The sequence below is a fragment of the Gambusia affinis genome, linkage group LG24, assembly GCF_019740435.1.
Source record: "Gambusia affinis linkage group LG24, SWU_Gaff_1.0, whole genome shotgun sequence".
Taxonomy (NCBI): Eukaryota; Metazoa; Chordata; class Actinopteri; order Cyprinodontiformes; family Poeciliidae; genus Gambusia; species Gambusia affinis.
This window is the reverse complement of record NC_057891.1, coordinates 13,294,142-13,319,438: the sequence shown is the minus strand read 5'-3', so window position 1 is coordinate 13,319,438 and position 25,297 is coordinate 13,294,142. Positions and strand designations below refer to the sequence as shown.

Sequence of the window (25,297 nt, the reverse complement as noted above, 5' to 3'; positions counted from 1 at the left end):
TACCAACAACAAAATCGCCCCTCCCCCTCTGGGGCACGTCTGCTGGGAAAGAATAACTTTTGAATTAATTGTTTCTTTATCAGCTGGCACGCATGAAGCCCGGGTCCGGGGTTCAGATGTCAGATGTCTGTGGCAGCTGCTTTTATTGTGATAATTTTAATGAGCTGAATGCTCCTGTGTAAATTCACTGCGAATAGGAAAATAACTGATTACATCAGCTTATCTTTCATCATCCAAAACTGTCACATTTTTTCCTTTTTTGAATCATCTTGAAAGCTCATGTGTTTTTAAGTAGGCAGTGCGTAAAATTGGACTTTATTTTCCTCTTAATGCATTTTGTAAAATATAGAAGCTCCAGATTTTTTTTATTCCTTGAATGACATTTTTCTAAATCTGTACTTCAGTATTCAGGATGTCACATCTGCTGGTTGGCTTGCTGGTAACAAGTAAGATCCAAACGTCTAACATTCAGCTAAAGTAGCACAGTGACAAATATGACAGAGTAGTAACTCTTGATGTTGTTCTCTGCCCCAATCAATGGACTAACCAGAACATTGTCCGATGGGCCTGCAGGTGAAGAGGTTCCAGGTGGAACTCTCGCTCGGTGGAAACGAGGAGTTTACAGCTACCAGTTTACAGCACTGGGTTTTGTTTCTGGAAATGGATTTACAGCGTCTGGTTTCTGCTGTCGCAGAATTATGTCACATTTAATTGCCGTAAAAGTTGGATTAAATTCGACATGCATGTTCAGACTGCAGAAGCTCTCCAGACTATCGGATATGTTTCAGATATTTTGTGAGGGAGAAAAGATCAGAATTTGTACGTTCAGACTATCGTGAAAAAGTGGGATACGGTTTGGTTTTTCAAAGCATTTTGTTCATTTGGCACAAGTGAACAGCACCAGCTGAAAACGTAACAAAGGTATCAGGTGTGAAAACTTTAGCATTTAAACTGCATCTTTTTCTCATTTTCTGCTCTGGAACTTTATTTGCAGCTAAAACACACATGCCGAGGCTCTGCCATTTGTCTCTCTGCAAAGAGACAAATATTTGACAAAGAGTCAAATATTTGTTTGTGTACATCCACTGCAGCTCGCGAGTGTGTCTGAATTGACCCTTCAGGTTGAAATAAGTCCAACAACTACTTTTACATAACATGCCACCGACACACAGCTCTATCCAACCCACTTGGAGCCACCAGAGATGGCCCCAGAGCCTCCACTCCCACATACAAGAGCGCAAACTAAATGTGTGTGCGGTCCACTTGTGTTGGTCAAAACTTTAGAAACTTTACTGTTTAATTTATTTCTATATTTTCAGCAACTCCATAGAGAAGTACCACAATGAGAGTGAGCCTGTTCAGATGCAGTGTAGCAGAAAACATGAAAATGACTGATGAGCAAAGATGAACACATCCCATCGCTTATTGTGTATTTTTCGCACCACGTTTTCCCCCTGCCTTCATTTTTCTTCTTGCTTTTCCGTTCCTGTCCGCATTCAGACGGCTTAGACAGAACAAAGAGCTAGTTGACAAAACGCCGACGTGATGTATGTGCATCGAAAATACTGGCTTTTGAACCCGTTTCTAATTTTATGCAGCATCAGAACACCATTGTCCCAAAGTCCAAGCCCCCACATTGAAGCCGAGGCAATGTGGAGCCTTATGAAGTGTGCAGTCGATGCGTGGAGGGAGGGGAGGCCTATTCATCTACAGAGTTCAGCTTTATCAAAGTCATGCATGGTTAAGAGTATGCAATTGCTCATTAAATACACAAAAGACTGGAGGATTTGCTGAGGAGAAAGCTTCCCAGGCAGGACTCCTTTGCTCATTTCAGATATCAAGCATCCCAGTTCAAAGAGGTGGGGCGCGCCAGCTGAAAACACCTTCAGGAAATGGAAACTGTGCAGAGTATAGGAAAGACGTGGGGGGTAAACAGTCAGAGCACGAGTGGGGAAAGGAGATTTACCATACAAGAGGAGTGAAGAATCACAAAATGCACCGGCGGAGGCTGCACTGGCACGTCTCTCTCAGGAGCAGTGTTTTCATTTTCATGCGCTTTCACCTTGATAGCTTGCCATCTGTGGTTAAGCTCAAATGTGGGTTTCTACTGCCGTGCACACATGCAGTACCAACAGGGTTTTCTCTTCACTTTAACATTCAAAAGCCAAGTGAATGCTTTCAGCTTCCAGGGGCCATTCACACCCACAAAGCATGAATGAAACAACCGCGATTTATATTCAATTCATATTAGGAGAGATGCAAATCGGAGCAAAACACAACGGTGACTTTTACTGATAATTTCTCCTTCAGAGAGGTCAGAAGACGTTTGTGCAAAATGTATTCAGACTAAAAGGTACACTGACATTCATATCAATCATATTTATATTCTTTTTGTTTTGATACTCATTCTGCTCAGGGGGATCCTAAAATAGGGAGCTAGCTTAATAGGAGTGATTCACCCTTTTGGTTCCCACAACATGGCTCTTCATGTTGCTCGTGGCCGGAAAAATGATTATGCATCATTCTTTTAAGCGATATATGGAAAGGAACAAAGCTAGATAAAATTGGAGGCATCAGTCAATAGAAATGACGACGTTGGAGTCCTTTCAAGGATGCACATAGTGCCATTTTATAGCACAATCAAATAAAGTTGCCTCCAATTGTTCTAAAAATGTTGTATAAATCAAACATGAAAGAAATTTGGCTTCACAATTCAACACCTTGAAAGAGGCCTGTCTTATCATCACAACAATACCTTTTGCTAATTGCTGCTTGCTAGTCTGAAGGAGCTGAGTGACGGCGGTGAGAGAGGGGAAAAATGGTTGCCATGGGAGATTAAAGGTTTCCTAAAACATGCCTGCAGGAATCAAAGCAACACTCCAAAGATGTTTTTGATGAGGGAATAACATAATAAAATATAGCTATTTAAATGTAGCCAAAATTTCTCCACACAACCATTTCTTGCCAACAATGTCATCTGCCACCCTAACACTTCCATCTTTTATTCCTTCAAGGCACTCATTTATGTTCTGATATCAGTCATGCCTACCTGTTATCTGAAGCTGTGAGTGCACAAGAAAATCTCACCTTTGTAAAATATCAAACGGCGAACACCTTCAGACTAAAATCAAAAACTCAGAATAAGAAACACGGATATGAATGGCCATCCAGTGACTGGATATAAAACGAGCACCTGTGCTTGTGTCTGCAGAATGGTTTGCGAGCGAGAGCAGCAGTGTGATGATTTGACACGGGAGAAGCTGTTAAACCTGCAGGCAGCTCCGGCTGGTGACTGAATGTTTATGGACTCCTCTCAAGAATGTGTCAGCCGAAAAACTTTAAATTAGCGGCGAAGTGAAAAACAACTTTAAGGAGAGGATGCGCTCCGCTGATTTCAAAACAAAAACACCTTCCAAGCTTCACTTTAGATGAAACCTTCATTTGTCAAGAGATGCTCCGACTGGCGAGGAAAAGAGCCGTCTGCTCAAGTGAGTACGAGTTACAGCTCACCACAACACAGAGAAGAGGCTCTAATGCTCCGTTTTTTCTTCACAGCTCTTTAAAATGGCAGATTCAATGGTGACACAATTTCTAGTTTTCTAGTTAAGCTGAGGTTGGAGTTCTGGGGGAACATAAAGGAACGCCGAGTTCTCCTGACACTTCTGGTTCACTCTAACACGGCTGTAATCTTTCTTTGGGAGCCATCAAAGATGCACTCAGTTGGTATTGGTATGTGTTTAGTATTGTACTACTCAGTATTTATTAAGACCATCCTTGAGCTTTTAGCTATTTTTCATCTGGAAACCATGAAGCGTTTGCTCAAACTGTCCAAAGGCTAAAACTCCCCTATATGACCTCTTTGATCAGACATTACTGTCAATTTGAGGTTCAAGTTTGTTCTGGACATCCCAACACCAGGTCAAAATCAGGAGACAAGTACTAGACTTCTTTTATTTAACAGAGGTCTCATGATGATGTCCTTTGCATTTAAAGGGGAGAGGTAGACCGGACACCTGGTATTTTCAGGGGTTTGGGATAATAGCATTACTAAAAACTGTGGAAACTTAACAAACCCACTAAGAAAGATTCCTATTTTTAAAGTTCAAACTCCAAATATACCTTAATATCCACTGTTATACACAGTGGAAACACCCTTGGCACTTCCGCAGAAGCTAACGTCTTCCTTAACTCTGCTCTTGGAGGTACGGCTAGCCTGGTATAAATCAGTTTCTTGTTCTACGCGTCGCCCGGTCAGGACCCTCGGCTATAGATAAAGAATTGCTTGCTAGAAGCATGGACTCTGTTTAGGATTTAAATGATTGGATCTGATTTTGCCCAATCACTAACGTTTGACTGGGTCATGTGTAACACACCAGTTCGATGAAGCTTAGCAGAATTTGCGAGTCAAGTGAACAACTCGGTGGGGAGTAGAGCCATGACGTCTGTGCCAGCAAAAAATGTCTTATACATTCCTCTTGATCCTACTAACATTTAGCTGTGGCTCGTATGTCTTGTACCAGCTTTGAAAAAAAATTTATAGATAAAATAAAATAAAAAGTGTTTGCCTGTTTACGCTGAACCACAAACAGGCGGAGATCCACTCAACTCTCTTTCTGACCAAACTTTTGGTGGCTGACTCATCATCAACTACAATATTCAAGGTTTTCCTGTGCGTTTCATTAATCCCCTCAGATTAAACATTCACAGAGGTTAATGTGAAAATAAGCCACTGAACCCTGCAGTCTACTGAGATCTTATGATATTTAAAACTCACAACATCTGGCAGGAAGTCTGTCTAGAAATTACACAGAGGTTCTTGTTAACTCTGCTAATTTCCTCATAAAATGTGTAAAAAAGTTTAAAAATGTTACCATCATGTGTTCTTTTAGATCCACATTTACGCTATCTGTGCTTCTTGTACCAGACAAAACACGTACTCACAGCTTATACCGCTTAGAAAACACATACATTCTTAAATCATGCCACCAAATTACCAAAAAACTCCTGTGGCTTTTGTTTTGAAACCTACTTGTCGATAGAAACTTCACCAGATTCTCATTTAGAGTGGCAGGTCCAATCTTTTAGAATTGGCCTTCCCAGCTGTGATATTTTGGAAGCCTTTGAAGCAGTCGCTTTATTGATCTGACGACACCAAGAGTGTTTATTGTACTTCCTAGGCCACAATCATTAAGGAATCCCTGGAAATGGAATAATGCCAGTCAGTGAGGGCGCCAAACTGTGCAATAAAGGCTCAACAGTTTTATCACTGCCTCTGGGTGTGCAGTCCATCAGCGTGTGCGCGCTGTCACCGTTTTCCTTGCAATAAATCAAGCAGCAGGTCAAGCGGAGATCATTTAGGGGAAGCGCACAAGCTGCACTCGAAACGAGGGACGACCCTTAAGGAAAATACATCTAACACATTCTGTTTGCGGAGATAAATTACCGTTTGCGCTGACAATTAATTATGCAGAGTTCATGCATCCTCACACACGTACTAAATTCTTTTCCACTCAGCTCTCCGCCTCCCATCACGCCAAAATGGATTTTCCCCTGAGGCCAGCATTCAGGGTTTCGCATTTGTAATGACCCGCAATAATTCAGCCATGATTGATCAGCCAAATCGACTAATGGGTTACGACATTCCAAGAAGTGCTTCTCGAAGGTTTTTTGTTTTTTTCCACCCGGTATTGGGCCTGCCTTCATTTTTGCTGCTTGGCCAAGCAACTCTTCACCACTGGCCAATATACTTGAGGGTGGTTGGCTGATGAGGCCGTGCATGACAAACGGCACTGTACGTTTTCAGATTTTAGCTATGACTGCTCAAAAGAAAAACATCTTTGGAAGATGTACGAGTTGGTGGCGTAATGCATTCTTAGAAGAAAAGAGTGAAAAATTGGTCCCGAGACATTATAAAGTGCCCCCTGAGGTACTTTTGAAGGAGTTATGATGAAGTTCTGCAAAGCTGGGATCTGTGGGGCATAACGTTTAATTATTTCACCAACAGGCTGGTGGATGAACACTGAACATCTACACAGACTTACAACATTCATATCAGATTTGGTTGTTTTTTAGAATTTTGACTATTTACAATAACAAATCTACATCCCATGCATATTTTTATTTATGCTAAAATTTGACATTTTTTCTCTTTATAATTGAGCGCTTCATTTTGTTAGTTTATCAAGTAAAATCCCAATAAAATACATTAAAGAAAATGTATGACTGACATTTTAGGGAAGACCCACATCATAATTGAATAGAAGCCTTTTTCTGTTAAGTTGGGATTAAAATCATCTCCTTTGTAGAAGGATCCCAACTATTTAGCTAAACAGGAAGCACATACTTGCATTTGGATGTTTAAATTAATATATTGAGTACTTACAAAGGCTCTCTAGTGTTGATCCAAGAAAACATGGGATGCTGTCTGTTCCTCACCGATCCCAATGACATATTTATTCTTCCACTTAATATTCAGCCATGCATTCAAACTCCACAGGCATTTTATGCAGTACTTGTGTATTTTTTTCCCTTTATTATACGGTGCTTTATTATTATTATTTATGTATTTTTACTTCCTTTCGCTACCATCTCTACCTAAACACACACTGTACTAAAAATACCCAAAAGACTGCAACGGACATCGGACGTTTCGTTTTGCTTCTGCGTTTGTTCACTTCATCTCATTTAATTGATCTGTATTTAGACTCAGGTTTTTGAAAACGACCTTCAACAAAACTGAAACTTTGCCAGGTTTTCCCAGCAATGAACAAAGCAAATTTGGAATACATTCCTAACGCGACACTTTAGAAAGAGGGAATTTCAGCCCAATTAGGCCCTTGAACACAATAACACACATTTTTTCTGGCTCAGGAGCTGCTGCAATTAAAAGTGACATCATGCTAAAATACTCTTCATGGCTAAAATGCAAATTATATGCAGATTAGTAACATGATTCATGTATTAATTTGCCGTGCTGAGTGGTGATTAGATGTGTGGGAGTTAGTGGGAGTCGCAGAAGCTCGCTAATGGCTAAAAACATTATGGTGGGAGGGAGAGCGGAGCTTAGGCCGGCCTTTTTCTTTCATTTAGTGTGAGGGGTGACCTTTTCACAGAGTCCCCGCTGGTGGCTTTGGGGAAGCTCACATATGTAGGGGATTTGAACTTTAGCTCACGCCGAGCATCTGACATATGGAAGATAACCGTTTCCCTCTCTGCAGGCGACCGCATGCACTGAGCAGCAAATAGAAACAGAGTGACAGCTGCTCTTAATGTCTTATTTAAACAGACATTAGCAACAGTTTGCCTCAGTGGCCAAGAGCAAGAATCGCTGCTAGATTTACACCCTATCATTGAAGATAGTAAGGATGATGTGGAGAGACAAGAATTCGGGTAAACTTTAAAATTCACTTGTGGAAGGCTCCTCCTATAGAGCTAATAAAAAGCTTAGCAGTCGTATTTCACATTAAGTGAAAGGCATGGCTGTATGCTAGCTCAAGCCCCATAAAACACACTAATTCTTGCTCATTTTAACTCTTGGGAATGTTAAACCTGCAACATTGCACTGAGCAATGACACAATGTCCAGCCCAGAATAAAGTTGTGATGTCTCCAGCTCTTAATGGAAAATTCAGGTCTATTTATCCAGAGTGGCGACGGAAGCCAAGAGAAATGTCTAAATTTATTAGTTTGGAAATGTAACCACACAGTTAATATAGAAGCATTCACTTCCTGTTCTGACCAGCATTGTTGTGCTGATGTGGACACGAACGAGTCGGTGCATTTCTCCTGACAACGTTACCAGAATAGCCAATTCTTTTCAAGCATGCAGTGATTATGCAGGTCTCACTTTTCTCCACATAAGGGCTCCGTGCTTTAGCTGTGGAACCCTGCAATAATGAAACATTATTTCAAGAAACAGGTCAAGCACTTCGTTTATCCACAACACATTGTTTGATGCTAAAAACTCACTTGAAGGTAATATTACAAAAAGACTAAGTATGACTATTCTTGTAATAAAGATGCTATTCTCATAATATTTCGACTAAGTAATAAGTAATATACAACTTTATTCACATACATATTGATTTTTTTTATTTTTGGAGCATAAAATAAAGCCTTCACCTAACCAGGTCAAAGTAAGATCCATGTGTCCCTTACATATTAATACAACATATATGGGACACATCGACAGAAACCTCCAACTACAAAACTTCTTGCCTCTCACTGCATGTCTGCTGCTTTCCTCTCTCCAGCCCACCAGCGATGACACTCATCACTTTTTGGCATGTTGGGGAGGAAATACTTCTCAGAGGGAAAACTTTGAATGACTGCAGTTGTCTCCACTTTTCCAAAACTGCAGCTTTATTTCGTCTTTCTGCAAAATATTCAACCTTATTCTCCTCTAGTTGCAGAAATGGTTTGCTCCACTCAGGAGGTTCTAATTATCAAACGCCCAGCTGACGCCGATCGACACAAAAAGCACAGCGCAGGAATGCGTTTGGCTGCTCTGTGCTCTCGTACGTTTCTCTCTTTGTCTTCTCTATTTTGAGTTTCATATCACAAAACTTGGAGTAATTAAATCAAAGTGGGCAGCCATCTTGGGTCGATTCTAATTCAATTGAGTTCTTTTGTTACAGTGCCAATCCCCAACAAAAGACATCTCGCGCTGATATACAGAAGAATTAGTGATTTCAGTATTATGAAGGAGAATGAATGCATTGATTGACAAAAGCTGAAATCTAACTGCAAACAGAAGTAATAAAGCATTCGGGGGTCCAACACCACAAACGTCAATATATCATACTGGTACTTTATGTGGTAGACGACACAAAGTACAGAGCACAAAAATGAAATGGAAATGTTGGAAAAATATGACAAATAAAAGCGTGGACGGTATTGAAAGGCAGTGAAATCCAACAGTATCTACCCTTTCGATTCTGATATCCCTGATTAAATCAACCAACAGCCTTCAGAACGAGCATAATTAGTAAAGTCCAGCTGTGCGTAATTTAATGTCATCATAACACAGCTGTTTGGCGAAGCCCTCAGAGGCATTAGTGAACAAACGGCATCAAAGAGACACGGCAGACCGATCCAACAGAGCTCTGTTCAAGCCGTCATCCCAGATTGTAACAAGTACGGCAGAAGCACAAACCAAACAAGACGAAGCTGTCCACAAAACTGACAGGCAGGGGAAGGATGGAGGGAACCAATAAGCCAGGAGTAGAAGATCAAGAAGAAGAAAGACAAAAACACAAATGAGGTTCACCTTCCAACAAGACAATAACTTAGAAAAATACAACCTGAGCTACTATGTAATTGTTTAGATCTAAGTACAGAATAGCCTAGTCAAAGGATATATAGTAAGACTGTACATTATAGGGATTGTTGCAGTAATAAATTATTCTGACAATTAACTGGATAGAAAAAAATAGCACATTCTCCAGATTTTTCTTTAAACCACTTAAGCAAAAAACAAAACAAAACAAACAAAAAAATCAATTACTTTTTTAAATAAGCAAAAATAACAAATCATTACCTCAAATGCAGGAACATACATATGTTTAGTGTATTTGAACGAGTTGGAGGTGAAAAAACAAAACAAGAAAACCTTGATAGAGTTTTGGCTAAAACATAATTGCAGAAAAAGGTGTTTTCTTTTAATATGCAAAATGTATTTTGTAGTTCTGGGTTAGTTTTTACTCTGAATGGGGTTTTTTTTCCAGCAAATGTCCTGTTCTCAGTCTAGACTCTAACGATTAATCGACTACTTAATTAGAGGACGATTATTTTAATAAATGATTCATCACAACTAACCCAATTAATTGCTTCAGTCCTAGTATATTAATGTTCTCAAATGCGCTTCAAACTTATTTCACAATTGTTGAAAAAACACAATTTTGCTTTGCAGCGTTTCCGTTAAATAAGAAGCGCAATTAAAATGACACCTGAACAAGTTTACTCCCGCGATAAAAAACGCCACGCCATCATCCTCCAACTACTTCCTGTCGTCTTATTTGTGGTTTGCACCAGTGGTAACATCTGCTTTCTTGATCATGTGTTTCTTGCGATGCGAAGAAAGTGTCTCCATTGCAGTTTTGCAAATAAACACATTTTGAAAATGCCAAGAAATCACTACATGATAGCAGCAAAACATAAAAAAAACTGGTTATTTTTTTAATTGCCATGTTTCAATTTAGCAAATTCATTTTCAAAACATGAAATTGCGCATTTATATGGTCAATGGAAACTCAGACATTGCTGTACCTTATGACCAAACATGTTGATTTGGTTGACATAAATGACAAAGTTCTCAAAGTCCGTTTTGTTGTGCAGAAGCAGCTTTTCTAGTATTGTAATGTCTAAGCGAAGCAAGTCATACTTGTTCAACTCTTTTCTAAACAGCTGAGCTGTTAAGAGTTTGTTCAGTACTTAAAAAGACTGGCGGGAGCTGTTTCAAATAGTCTGGAGATGGCTTTACAACCTCATGGTAGATTGATGGGCAGCTACAATTGCTTCTCTAAGGTATCATTTAGACATTTTTGCTTTGTTTTGTAACACCAAAACTGTTCTTGGATGGTGTATTTCCATTTCTGTGGATGCAAGAGTGCACCTCAGAGGCAAGAATAACTCCAGCCTTCTTCCCTCTTTTTGGCTTTCTTCCCGTTAAAAGCTCAGTGATGGAGACATCGACTGTGTCAGCCTATTATGAAGAGACTCTTAAAATCAGAAATAGGCTTAACCCCCCGACTACGCAGTGATTTGACAAAGATGGGCAAACTGAGGTCAGTGTAGCATGCCGTACCTGACCCTGCTGGCTGTCATCTGACGCGGCATGTCCGCCGTCTATTCACACCATCACTGGAAGAAAAAAATAAAAACAGCAAGGTCAGAGGATCTGCGGAGAATACAGGAACAGATATGTGAGAGAAACGAGTCTGACACGCTCGGAGTCATAACTTTCTCAACATGTTTTTTCTGAGACCGAAACATCATTGTGCATCTGTAGAAAACAAATCCCTTAAAGATGAATAAATGAATTTCAATTTACTTTAGGTGAACCCATTCTGTCAGGAGATAAAGACAACAGATCAGCGATGGACTGGCAAATTGGACATACGCAAACACAGCCTCTCCGTCATGTGAACTCCAAAACAGCCCGAGCAGACTGAAATGCATCTTGACTGGAGTTTTAAGTGCAATCAAGTCGATGGCTCATCAGTATGCCGAAGCCGCTGCCGCCGCCACCCTCCTGTCTCCACAGACACGATGGGAGACGGAACGATCTTTCACCAGAACTTATCATTCAAGACCCACTTGCGCCTGCAAAAGGTCAAATGAAATTCTGTTCCATCAAACTGTGTTTTTTCTCTTGATTAATAAGCTTCTGGTGCAGACGCTGCTGCGCCTAAAAACACGAGGCTCTCAAGAGTGCTTCAGGTCGTCTCTTACGTTGAGGATGTCACCAGCTGATACGGGTCTGACCGGCAACAACAACATGACTTTCACATTTCAGTGTCTTCCCTGATCTGCTGAGACCTCTCCCAACGCCTGATATGAAAATATTGAGTAAGATATTTTTACTGATGTGTTGTCACTGTCAGAAAAACATGGCCTCTGCAGTACAGACCAACAGGGTTTCCATGCATCCCTCAGTCTTCACACTTTGGGTGGGAGAAGAGTCCAGTACGTGCTTTACGACCTGTCGAATCTTTATGCAAAGTTGTAAAGTCTCTACAGTTAATCAGAGTATCTGCAGGTTTCACCAAGTCAAATTTAAGACTTAAGACCTTTTTAAGACCATTAATAATGAAATTTAAGACCTGTATCGCAACAGAAATGTACAGAAGAACATTTCACACATTATATATGCATATAAGAATGAAAAACTATTGAGGAACAAATGGTAGAGATTAGCTATAGATCTCGTCACACTTACTGTAGTAGACATTAATTACGTCAATCTATGTGAGCTGTATTTCAATCCATAGCAACAACTTTGTTGAAATAAACGTCTTCACTTTGTGATTCTTCTGCAGGTGCAGAGCAGCAGTAAAGTAGGGAACCCCAACAGTAATCCATAAAAATCCTCTAAAGAACGTCCCATGAAAGACTTGGCAAAAGAACCATTAGCAGGGACTTTAATTGGCAAATTGCAGAAGCAAAGAGCAGCTTATGCACCCCGGGGAGAGGTGAGATGAATGGATATAGGAGGGGAATTAGTAACAAGGAACAGGTGATGAATTGATAATAGAAACAGTAAACCATTATCCAGGAGCCAGATCAAAATAAAAGAGCACATGGGTGAACAGCTGTACTTAATTTAAAATAAATGTATGCTTAAATAGTTTCATGACAGACACAAAGTCAAAGTGAAAATGTAAGAAACCAATTACTTAACGCAAGCTAGACCTAGCTTATAGCCAATATAGGAAAGCAATACTTTAACAAGTGTAATATATTAATTATCAATAATAATAACAGATGGTTATGAGGTAAATCTTTCAACCCATCCTTTTGTATAACCAATTAGATTTTTTTTAAAAGTTTGGATTAACTATTTTAGACACAAAGCTAATGCTAACGTCAAACTTGCTAAGTTACTGAGCTGCTCTGATGAGATTGTTGACAATAAACAGCTAACACATCTAAAATAAAAGGTTTACAAGTTTTATTCCTTAACCGCAAAATACTGCGGTTTTTATTTTTCCAATGTGGACGACAACCCAGATGGGCAAAATTAACTTCATTTAAACTTTGAATAATTTATACAGTTTTAAATTGGTGTTAGACTTATCTGGAAAATTTCTAATCTGAAATATTTTTTAAAAATACCACATTAAAACCCAATGCTGCTGGTTATATGTGAAAACCTTTTTTTATTAGTTTAGTTTCATATCTGTCAGACCTAATGGGAATAAAAAATAAAGGTTCCCAAATGAAGTCTGTAAATCAGTTGTCTGAGGAGATTGATGTATTTTGGAACCAAGAGTGGAAATGACTGACATTACTGTAGCGCTTTGCCGAAAGGAAACCCCGAAATAAAAAAATAATTTAAAAAGAGAGATCTGAAGATGAGCCCCAGTGAGGATGGAGTCCGCTCTCTGCTAGCGCTCCCCAGGAAGTCTGCAAGGCGAGCCGAGTAATTGGGAGAAAACTTCCAGCCAGTGGACTCAGACCGTCGTTGCTCGGCAGTCGGCAAACCGATCGCAGCTTCACCCAGCTGTCAGCTCAGATCCGAAGTAATCAAACACCGCCATTAACAAGCTGCTCATGCTCCAAACTGGCTCATGTAGAGAGGGAAATGACCTAACTAAACAGAGGCAGAGGAATACTTATTAGTGCATTACAAACGCAGAGCAGTCCGGCCTCACAGCAGAAGCTAATTCAGACGTCTCTGTCGTGTATTTGGCCTCGCGGTGGAATCATGCCTCTGCTTTCCATTTACATGATTTTTTCCGATGATGGGAGAAATGTGCCATTAGGAATGCATTACGCCTTCCTCCTCGTCACAGTGCTAATCAGCATAATGTGAATTATTGCTATCATTACGGTGGGTGGCTGAGAAATAACAGTAGGTCTTAATTATTCAACAATGAGAAATAATAAAGGGAAAGCAAATGCACCTTTAGTTTGTGCAGCCAGCAGTCATTAGGCTTTGGATCCGTCTCCCCTTTGGGAACAGAACCAGGTCCCGTGTCTGTGTTGTGGGTATCGTTCAGAAGTCTAATGAGCAACGAGCCCCGACCCCACCAGAACCTGACGGCCACCTTGCTGTTTGAGAGAGCAGAGCGAGGGAATCATAGGAACCCAGTGGATGTGGGATTCACAGTAATTGTATCAAGTTACAAAGTCTCAAGCTAATTACCACCGTTTTCATGAGCAATTAAAAAGGAAAACTGGGGGCGTAATTTGCAGAAACTTGTTTTTGATTCATGTTCATCTTCCATTTTCCAAGTTAAAGTAGGTTGGGTTATTACTCAGAACTCTCGACATGATATAATGTCTCATTTATATTTTTAGGTATAATCCACTCCTTGTAGATGGAGCTAAAAAGTATAGACATATTGCAGATTCCCTCTGGAAGGCAAAAAGCTGCTGCCTGGCAATGACTGTCATTGTTTTAGCTGTCAAGTTGTCAACATAATGCGCTAAATTTGGATCAATCCTTCCTTAGTCAAAAATCTGTAGTAGTAAAATATTTCATACTATTACAACTTCGACTACTAATAATGTGATAATCAATTGGCATTAAAACCTATTACAACATAAAGATTTGTGTTTTTTTCTCTCTTTTTTTAGTCTATTAAGCTGCAGCAACACACATTAGGTTTCAGTCAACACATGAAAGGAATCATCACTATGTTGACTTTTTAAAAAGCTTCACGTAATTCAAACCTGCCTGCTATGCTGCATTATTCCTGCGTTTATTGTGTAATTTTTTTATGTTGCAGTTCTGCAGAGCGACAAATTAAAATGGCCTTTTCCCTCCTTTGTCAAGTGAAATTAGAACTGCTGATTTTATCAGGTAAAACCCGTCAATCAGAAAGACGGTTAATCTGAATCCCCGTTCAGTCGGCTCCAACGAGTGACAAGCACAGCCAGAGGAAGAAGCTAAGGACACCACGGCTAGTCTTTAAAATGCAAAAAATAAGAATGACATCCAATCTAATCTCGTCTAATAGCTACAGTAATCAAAGTAAGCCCTGCGATTCCTTCAAAAACGCTTCAGATGCTTTTAATTTCAGGAAAAGTAAAATATGAAGTTATCTAGCTGAGGTTTCAAATGTTTAGACCAACACAACATAGTCCATAATTTAAAATCGTGAAGGAAAGCATAGAATGTATTCCATTTGTATTTTTTATTTTAAAAATGTAGCTTTTTGACACGCATGCGATGTGAACAGAAAAGCACTGAATGTCCTAATCTGTATGGGGACCCAGGGTGGTGGCAGCGTCATGCTGTGGTGACGCTGTTCATCAGAAGGAAGTGGTCTGGAATGGAATTTGAAAAAAGAAAAAAGTGCAGAAGTTCACTTTCCAGCAACACAACGAGCCTGAATGTAAAGCTAATGTCACAACGGAAAATCTTTCTGGATCTTGGAAATCTAGTTTTGAATTTGTGAAAACTGATGTTTACAGACGCTCTCCATCCAATCTGAGTGAGTTTAAGGTAGCTTACTCATTCTTAGGTATGAAAAATTATGCAAAAAAACCAACAAAAAAAAACAAAACATCTTTACTGAGAAGTAAAAATTGGAGCAGGGACTCAAAACAAATGTACACCACACTTTTCAGATTCTTAGTTATCAAAAAATATGCAAAGAAACATCACCTTTACTCCATTTAACAGTAAAATGTCATATTGTATTGACATTTAATACAATGTGACATTTAGGGCTATAAATAGTTTTGCAGATTAAAAGTCCTTTTCCGAGAGATTAATAAGTGTTTGCTGCATTCAGAGATGGCACTGCAGGGCCTCTCTGACCTTTCAGAATCAGCTGCCAATCAAATTAGAGTCAATTTCCTCCTTTGACATGGTGATTACAGCCGACATGATTCACAGCTTTGAACCGGCGCCCTTCAAAAGAAAACCAAGTTTGTGAGCGTGGGAGGAAACGTCGAGTAACTTCGCCGAGAACCGCCTTCCCCTTCGGTCCGGATCCGACGGCCGACAGCCACATCCATCAGATCTGACATTTCGCCGTGACGACCCACTGGCGCTCCGACAATGCCGATCACTGATCTGTACTGCTAACTGTGATGCCGCTGCCTTTGTGTGGTCTGAAAGGTTAACACAGATACGGGTTAGATACCGAACCGAACGGACGGGATAATCAATGTTCATCCCTGAGGCGTCCCAAAGCTTTCCTGTCAGCCGCCGTTACGTTAGCCACATCGACAAACTGAGGAGACAAGGAGCAGGTATGGAAATTAACTTTGATGTTTGTTTTTTTTTCCTTCCGTTTCGTTCGGCCGGCCGACCGGCACTCATTCTTGTGGGTGAGAGTAGCGAAGGAAATGAAATCCAAGGTCACATTTCACTCGCCCCGCGCAGCGGATTCGGTTTCGATTGAAATTCCGCCACGTATCCAGATCCAGATAACCCTAACCCTACCCGTCAAAGCAAAGCTCTACTCCACACCCCGCCGGCTTTGCACAAAAGACAGCTCTCTTCCTTGTGAAGTCTCTCTAAAGCCTTTCAGATCAGCAGAGATGTGAATTATTGGATATATTTTCTGCATTATTAAGCAGACCCTTTCGGGTGAGGGTGTGAAAACCTGACAAAACATTTATGGAGGTTCTAAAGTTGAAACTGCTTACCTTGTGGGGGCGAAAAAACAAAAACAAAAGCAAAAAAAAATACAGGTGAATCAAACTATTGAGTGGTTCCTTGACGAGGAAAAAATGTATTCTTTGAACCAAAAGGTGTTTTGTATAATGTATCAGTGAGAGCGTAGAGATGACGCTACAAATGCACAATCCAGGTTTTCAACCATACAAAACTCGAGTCTGCCTAAAATCCTAAACTTCAGTTCTGTTGAAGTGAACTCTGCCGCGGTTTGAACGCATATGTGAACGGAGACTGCTCTGAAAGCAGGAAGTGGACAATAGCGCAGGGCATTCTGGGTAAGTACAACCAAAACAAATGCACATCTATTGCTGGCAGGAGAAATGGCTCATTGTCTTTTACCAGAGACAAAAGAGAAATCCTACAACCAACTGCTGAAATTTAACACCTCTCCATTTTGGTTTATATTTCTTGAAGGAGGAAATTGCACTCATCTTCTTTGAGTCGTTTCCTTCAGTGTTTCTTGGTGCAGTTCCCTCATAGGCGAGGTGAGGGAACAAGTCAAAAGGTTTGGTTTGTTTGACATCTAGCACTTAGATTAGTACAAGACCATTTCGGTCTGTACCTTTTGCTTCCCACATTGGGTAGGTTCATCCAAAATATCCATTTTTTACCCTATTAATACACCCGTTTTATTTTACCCATCTGTTCGTCTGTTTATACTATTTTAACAAACCCACTTCATTACCATCTTTTTTTTGTGCAGACCGTTTCAACCAGGAAAGCCTCCGAGGTTGGATGCATTCAATAAATAAAATCTTTCAGGCTTCAGACAAAATCTCAATCAATCTTTATTTTTCGGATAACCCACTGCAAGTCCTCTTGTGAATTTAGAATAACATGCTGCTGTCACCATGATTAATGTCAACCTGACTCCGTTTGTCTTTTCTGTGCTCTGTTCCAAACAAATTAATGGTAAAACAGACCTTTTTCACTCCCTCTTTCTCTCTCAGGAAATTCTGCTTCTCAATTTGTTCTGCCTTGTTTAAAGAAATAGACATAAATTGGGTGAAGAAAAGCACATTTTGTCCTTTGCCCATTTAGCCTGGAGTTGCTCCCTCCATCATTTTTCTTTCTCGTTATTCACCCGTCTTGGTTCCTTCTTACTTGGCTGACAGTTTAGAACAAAGTTAGAGGAGCTGAATAACAATTACACATATGTAATGTAGCTTATGTGCAACCCTCTGTTTTACCCGTAGCACTTTCCCCAGATTTTTGAATGTTAATGTCAAGCTGCTGAAAATGAAGAAAAACAGCTTTAATTTCTGTAACTACACACCTAAAGGAGTCAGACACACTTGTCTTAATACACCTGTTTTGTGTTTGTTACATGACTTTTAGCTGTAAATGGCTGACATTTTCAGCAGGCGCCGTGTTATTAAAACCCTAATTATATTTAAATTAGAATCTGAGATTTAGATAATTAAGTCCTTAAACATGAAGATTAAGGGTCTCTCTAAAGCTCTCATTGTTGAGAATTTAGGCTTGGACCTTAAAAAAGGCAGATTATAAATATACATTAAAAAGTCTTAATAATATAAAAGTTCATGTAGAAGCAGGGAGACAAATCACAAGATTTTAGAGCTCAGTGGGGGCTGCATCCAAAAGATACATTTTAAATTTATAATTCACGTTCATACCAATCGTAACCTACTGACTCATAATTGGTTCAAATGACTTTTTCAGTTTTAGATTTGACTGAATAAATGTGGTGTTCCTCAAGGTTCTCTTCTCGGGCCACTTGTATTTAATGTGATCTCACTATGGTGGTGATTCACAGCTTTATAGTCTGTCACCAGTTTTCAACTTTAATTTATATATATAATTGAATTTGGCTGCTTCCTTTATCTATTGGTGCTACAGAAATGTTTTGACACTATAAAACTAGAAAAACAGAAGTTATGTTTTTGTGTGTATTTTCATAAAAACCCCATTGTGTTAATATCTCATCAGTGGTAGTCATGATAAACAGCCTATTTAATACATAAGATAACTTTATCACAGCTACATTCTAATAAAAATATGAATAAAAGTGAGAAAACAAAGAAATGCTGTAAGTTTACATGTAATAATAACCTTTATTCAACTAATTTGAGAAAATTAGACAATTCCTTGCTTCTGTAGAATTAAGACAAACCTAATAAAGATTCAACATTCATTTAATCTGCTCCTAAAAAAACCTGTTTTATGTTTCCATTCACAATGTAAGCCAAATTTAAAACAACCCTCTTTACTGCAAACAGTTTTTTCCCTTGCATAGTGAATTATGGAAATTGCATTACTGATTAGAATCACAATGTAATAAGATGTTTTTTTTCTCTTCCTCTCCTACTTTCAATCAGTGCAGCTGTGCATCACAAGGAGAAATGGGTCATATCGCCCCATTTCACTTCTGTAACCTCTCAGTTCATAATGAACAGTTCTTAATGAGGAGGCTCTCTTCAGGCAATCTTTAACATGAATTGTGTCATCTTCATTGTGCTGCACACTTAGCCGTTCAATAGATAAGTGGCCACCACCTTTCACCTACATGTAGAAGTAGGAGTCTGCTGTATTACTTTGCTAAAAAGGTCCAATCTGGACAACAACCTTAACCCCATTGTGCCAAAGCCTCTTAGGGGATAGCAACAGTGGTGAGCTAGAAATGAATAAACGTCCAACTGGTGATAATTTTGCACATAAAGTTCTTAACATACAGGAAGGGATGTTACTTCATTTCCATTTGTTTCATGTGAAGTTTGTATAAAGAGACGACAATCACCTGCTCTTTTCCAGCCAATCGACAGATGACATCATCATAACCTAAGATAGACACAATAAAGCTACCTAGCAAGGGTATGTTAGCATCTAGCTTACTGGTAGCTGCCTCTAGTCAAAGAACGCTAGATGTCCGTACGCAACCCAAAGCTTTGCCTGATAAAAAAGTCCCATGAGAAAATATAAAACTACATTAACAAGACCATTGTATTTAAGGCCAACTTACACTTTTTAAATAAATTTGAATAATTTTATGGCCTTAAATTTAGATATACAAATTTAAGACTTTTCAAGATGACATAATTCTTAAACATTTCAATCCCAATGCAATATGCTGCTGTTGCAGTCCTGACCAACACCAGAAACATTGACCAAAATTACTGTACTGGTTGCTAGGTTACATTTAAAATCTTGCCTTTGATAGAAAAAAAATACTAACATTTTAACACACATATTGACTTAATTATGTTTCCAGGTTTGAGCTTCAGGCCTAATGCATTTTTCTTATCCCATATTTTATTACATAGAGCACAACACCCTACTAAACAAAAATACATATAACCATGATTTAATCTGAAAATACTTTATCTTAAATCTATTTTAATGTGGATATTAGATGAGATTAGTGGAGTCTGACATATCTGAAGTGACACATGAATAAGCAAACAAATTACGCATCCCAAGTCAAACTTGTGCTGATCTGTGTAGATTATGAAAATAATGTCTGGTAATAAAGCGGCAAGATGTTCCCTCAACCATGAGCAAGTTCTTATAACAGACAGCCGGGTAATTAAGTTTTAGAAATGAAAGCGAGAGACAAAAAAAAACATTACAGAGAGGTTTAGGTTAAACTTATTGTGATGTGTTTTTTTTTTCAGAAGAACAGATTTAGGATTAAAATTGTTGAGACTCTTCAAATAAAACAATCCAGACAAAAGAAATAAAAAAAAAGTTTCTGTGAGAACTAACATTGTTCTAAATAAAGCCCAGATAATTACACTGCCACTCAAATCTCATTCAGGTTAACCTGCAATGTGCACAAAGCATGACCGACATTGTATTAAATTCCTGACAATAACCAGAACAAGTCTTTTCTTCGCAGGTCAATCTCAATTATCAAGCTGAGGAACCTCATGTCTGACTATTTCTTAAAAAATTCATAAATAAATCACATTTTTCTTGACCAGCGTTTCTGTCTGACTCTGCACTCTCTTCCACAGTCTGCAAACATTTTGTTGGGTTAATGCACTTGCGCCACAACACTGAATCCAAATTGGATCCAGAAAGGCTCCATCTCACCGATTCATACATTTTATGTTATTTTTGAGGCTGTTTTGCTGCCAGTGGTGGAAGTGCATTGCATTATCCATTGAAACATAATGAACAAACCAAATTTTTAATTGACACGTATCCTCCAACATTAACTTCAATAAAAAGCTAGACGGTTGAACCTGAGGTAGAGTTGTATCCTCCAATAAGACAATGATCCAGAACACAAATCAAAACTTCATATATATTAGCTAAAGCAGACAGTAAACAGTTTTATACAATAATATTGTAAAGTCAATGAGTGAAGAACTCGAGGGTTGTAACTTTAAATAGCAAATTAGAGAGTCATATATTGGTATAACACTATAAAACTAAAAGTTTGTTATGGACTGTAGCATACTAAAGTATCGTTTTATGTATGTGTGTGTATATATATATATGAATAAATATTTTGCTTTCTTGTTTTACAAATCAGCTGTTTCAAATAATCTGAAATCAGTGTAGAATAATTTACCCCATGCTCAAATCAAAGTAAGCATAAAAGAGAAAATATTTTTCCTTTTGAAAAATACATTTAAAAATAAAATTCTTGAACATTTTATAGATTTGAATTAGAAATAAGGAAATTCAATCCAGGTTTTCGTAAAAAAACCTGCAGCAGTCTTTCAGTTTAGTCCCGATGGGAAACCAGGAATCAGATGCTAACATCAGCATCATTAGCGGCTAGCAGTTAGCTGCTAACGTATGGTGGTATTTTATTAATAATGGTTGGAAGACTGTAAAACTGCATCTATTCTACCTGGTACCCAAAGTGCAGCTACATAAATAAAACGGGGTATTCTTTAATTTTCATGTAACTTTTATATCAAAAGAACCAAACAGACAAAACAAGAAGGCAACTCTACTACTTCCTGTCAAACAGGAAGTAGTGTTTTAACCAGAGCCCATAATAGTAACTTACAATAATGTTAGGAAAAAATCAAACTGACACGACAATTATTTAGTAGGGATGAACCGATCCACTTTCCCACTACTCATACAGCTATCTTCTTACAGAACAATTAAGTTTAAATAGGTTATTTAAACTTAATTTTTTTCTACAACACTTGGAGAAGCTGGAATGTTATGATCATGAGGCTGAAACAATATCTCATACACATCCTGTCTGAAACTTACTTTTCAGTTTAGCTACTAAAGGTTTTCCCAGGCAGCTTTTAGGGTTTTATGCTCCGAGGCACGAATCTGCAGATCTCAGATCAGCTCAGTTTCCTTTTAGTCCAAACTCTCAAGCTCTTGTTGCCCTGTTTTTTTTTGGTTGTTTTTTTTGAGAATCTTAATTCACAAAGCCATTATTTCACCCAGTCACTCACTCTGTTTTATTAATATTAATTCACCCCATTGTCAAATTTACTTGTAAGGCTTTAAAGATGCACACTTTTCATTACATTTCACCGTTTCTTTTCAGTCGTTCACATCACAGCAACCTAATTACCAGGTTGTCACTCACTTCACTTGATTTAAAAAAAGAAGAAGAAGAAGAAGAAGAAAAAAAGAAGTGCCCTGCACATATTGCATTGCAAATTCATGCAGCTTTCAGAGAAAGTGCAAAGCAAATCATGTTATATGGGAGCTTGAGCGAGCCAAGCCTGAAGCCTGTTGAGGCGTACAGAGTGATGGAGCTGCAGGTAAAAGGATTAAGCTCCTGTTATGGATCTACAGCATCTTTCGCTCTTCGTTCTCTTCCCCACCAGTTTAGCCCCGTCAAAGGGAAAGACGAGACAAGTCCTCATTGAGTGCACCTTTGATCTGTGTCAGACACTCACGCTTTCTTCCTCCTGTCATCCTCCTGTCTGAAGGCTCGACCTATCCGCTCCGCTCCCTCACCTTCCCGCCGTTTTATCCTCACTCCCCGCGGTTTGCCGAGGCCCACCGTGTTCCAGAAGGACCTCGGAGTCCTCCTCCCTCCCTTAAGCCTGGTGGCTGATTGGAGTGGGGTTTTTGTGCCACTGGAAGTGCACCTAATAGTCGGCATTGAGGGCTCATTCCTCCCTGTTAACAGCTAGCTGCTGCAATCACTCCACTAAAGCACCAACAACGAAGCGGACGAGTGCAAAGAACAATGAGGTGCTACGTTCAATCCGCCGGCATTGATTCCACTCTCACATTAAATGTGCATAAGAGCTTCGTTAACGCATCCTTTACTTCTCCATTTACTTTGTAAGCCAATATATTCGAGGAGTTTCAATCCAAGCGCAGGCTGTGATTTAGGCTTCTTATTTACACAAAGTTTTGCAAAGGTAACGTGTTGAGCTTTTCTTGAGTTTTATTAGGATTTGGGTGTTTCCGATGAAACAAAATGGGAAGGAATGTTGGTATTCAAATATGGAACAAACTTTGAAATGTATGAAATGGCTGTTCATGTGGCTACCTCTGTATAATTATAGTAGAAATGCTTGTACACGTAAATAATAATCAAAATCTACATTGCTTATGGCATGCAACAAAATCAGGGCTTATTGAAAGGAGGAAAGTGATTGTGGAAAATGTTTTTATGGTTCCTGAGATTATATCTATGTGGTCATAAATATGGCCAGAAGGACCATATTTTTATAGAGGGTCATTGTTACTGACCTGTTAAAATATTAAAATTAACAATGCTACCCTGGTGGAGGGCAAGTAAAGCCTTGTTTCCCACCAGGCTTATAGTACACAAAGGGAAACCATGATTTTATTTGTTAGTTAAAGATGCAAAATTCATTGAAGAAAATGAAATAAGATTTGTGTATTCAAGCTGGAGCTTCAGGCAAAGTAGAATGAGCTGCAGCTTCAGTGTTTAAATGTGCTTAGGGTTGAAAATGTGAAGAAGTGTGGTCTGTTGCAAAGAACTTTAATCCAAACTACTTTTTTTCATATATCATATATATATATATATATATATATATATATATATATATATATATATATATATATATATATATATATATATATATATACATATATAATCATGACAAAGCAGCTTTTGCTCCAGAAGAACAGTCAGACAAGGGATTTGCACGTGGCATCTCTCCAGCCTGGTATTTGTTATCTTCCCACGAAGAGACCCGGTGACTGAGCCATGCCTCAACGAACCAATGAGCCGAGCCCCCTTCACTCTCTCGTGCCGTTACATATTCAATTAAATTCAGAGTCTCCTTGTTGGTAATAGTGATGAATAAGCAGGGTGTTAACTTCTTTGTGTCACAGTCTCAGATGAAGGAGACATTGGGGGGTTGGCAAAGCGTGGAAGTTGATTGGATCCCTTGTCACTCCGGGGCAGACTGGTGGAGGTTAATGTTTCGCGAGGAAGGACAAAATGTTCTGAATGAGACCTTCCTCTGCTCCACGGCGACTGGCACATTTCATAACGCCGCGAATCACAGGCTAATTATGCAAGTCAAGCAGCGATGCCTTTCAAGAAAGGTTCTCCAAGTAATCCTTTAGAAATGCACAAAGATATATAGCAGGCCTGTACGATTTTTTAAATAAAGTTATGAGCTGATGAACTCTAATCCCTGGCCTCCTCTGGTAGTCTTTGAGCGGTATTTCCCAATTTGATACATGGATACAGTCCTGGTCAGTTATTGGTGCCTCAGATAAAGCTACGGAAAGCAACTCGTCACCTTGACTTGCTGTCACACAATAAAATTATTTCTTAAATATCTAGTGTTGATCCATCCTCTACATAACTTCTAAAATCCAGATTAATTGAGGTATGGTGAGTTCTTAGTCCATTTGTGGGTGCAGTATCACTAATGTGCTAATAGCAGAGCTAATTTTTCACATGGTGCTTTAGCTAACTTTGAAAATGTTTAGCGCAGCTAGCTTGTCCTAAATAACCCTCCAGAATAACTTTATTTCAAACATGCAACATAGAGAAATGAAACGCACGTAGAGAACATAAATCAGAATTCTGGGACATGTATAACTATTTAGAAATTAAATTAGTCCTTGAGTATTGTATTCTTTTAAAGGCAGATGCAATTTGAAGTGAAGTTAGCGCTTTAGCATTAGCTTCCACTAAATACCACAGCGGCCTACTGTTAGCGTTGGCTACATCCACAATCTAGCATTTGCAGAAAATCCTTGAGTCGGTGAACGCTTTGAAAAGCTAAATTCAGCTCTACATGCAAGCTAATTGCTTATATATTTACGGTAAAGCTTTACATCTGACTGTAGCAGCAAATTTGAGTGGAACATATCCAAAAGACGACTGCAAAAATAGTCTGAAAAGTAAAGTAGCCAACAGAAAGCACACAAAACTAAGAAAATAAAAGAATTGTTTAAATCCGTCATCATATTTAATGTATTTAAAACTTACACAGTCCTTCTTTACAATGTTTATTTCTTTTTGTATTCTATGTATGCAGGTAAAATAACTGGACAAACATGACTCCTACTTTATATAAAAGGGTCAGGCAGCAGTTGCCTTAGGAACCCTGAGCTTGAACACTACATGAAAGGCATTTGTTCATCATTAAACCAAAGACATCATTCGCCTGAAGGGAAAAGCCAGTATAAGTCTTAATGGCTCCTGATTTGAGCAAAACTTGAAGTCATGTGCAATTAACGAGCCAAAAATTGTTTCCACTCAAACAAGAGTCAGGTCTCCAAACTTTGGAGAAATTAGTTGGTTTTAAATAATATTTCTAAATCACCACGAAGATCTTTGATGAGTAGAAACAGATCATCTGGATGCAAGTAGGGAACTGCTGTTAAGGTACAGATGCTTCAAAGTCAGTTTCAAACCTGTTAAAATTATTCACCACTTCATTTCACCAGTTAAAAACAAGATTCCTGAAATGCTTCAAGATATTTTTGTCCCTTTAAAGTACAAAATAGTACAGCACTAGCACGTGTGCATGGCTAGTCCTGAAAGAAG

The 25,297-nt window shown here is 38.9% G+C and overlaps 1 protein-coding gene across 12 annotated transcripts in view; it reads right to left on the bottom strand.

The window, feature by feature from the left end:
- The window catches only part of LOC122827418 (beta-1,3-galactosyltransferase 1-like), a 105,150-nt gene that overhangs the window by 40,013 nt on the left and 39,840 nt on the right, over window positions 1–25,297 (bottom strand). For 11 of the 12 annotated variants that reach the window (XR_006370061.1, XR_006370060.1, XM_044110346.1 and 8 more), the window contains one exon: window positions 10,804–10,859. The exons of the other annotated variant lie outside the window; for it this stretch is intronic. The gene's annotated coding sequence lies outside the window, so the exon portion shown is untranslated. The remainder of the gene's footprint in view (window positions 1–10,803; window positions 10,860–25,297) is intronic. 12 annotated transcript variants of the gene reach the window in all.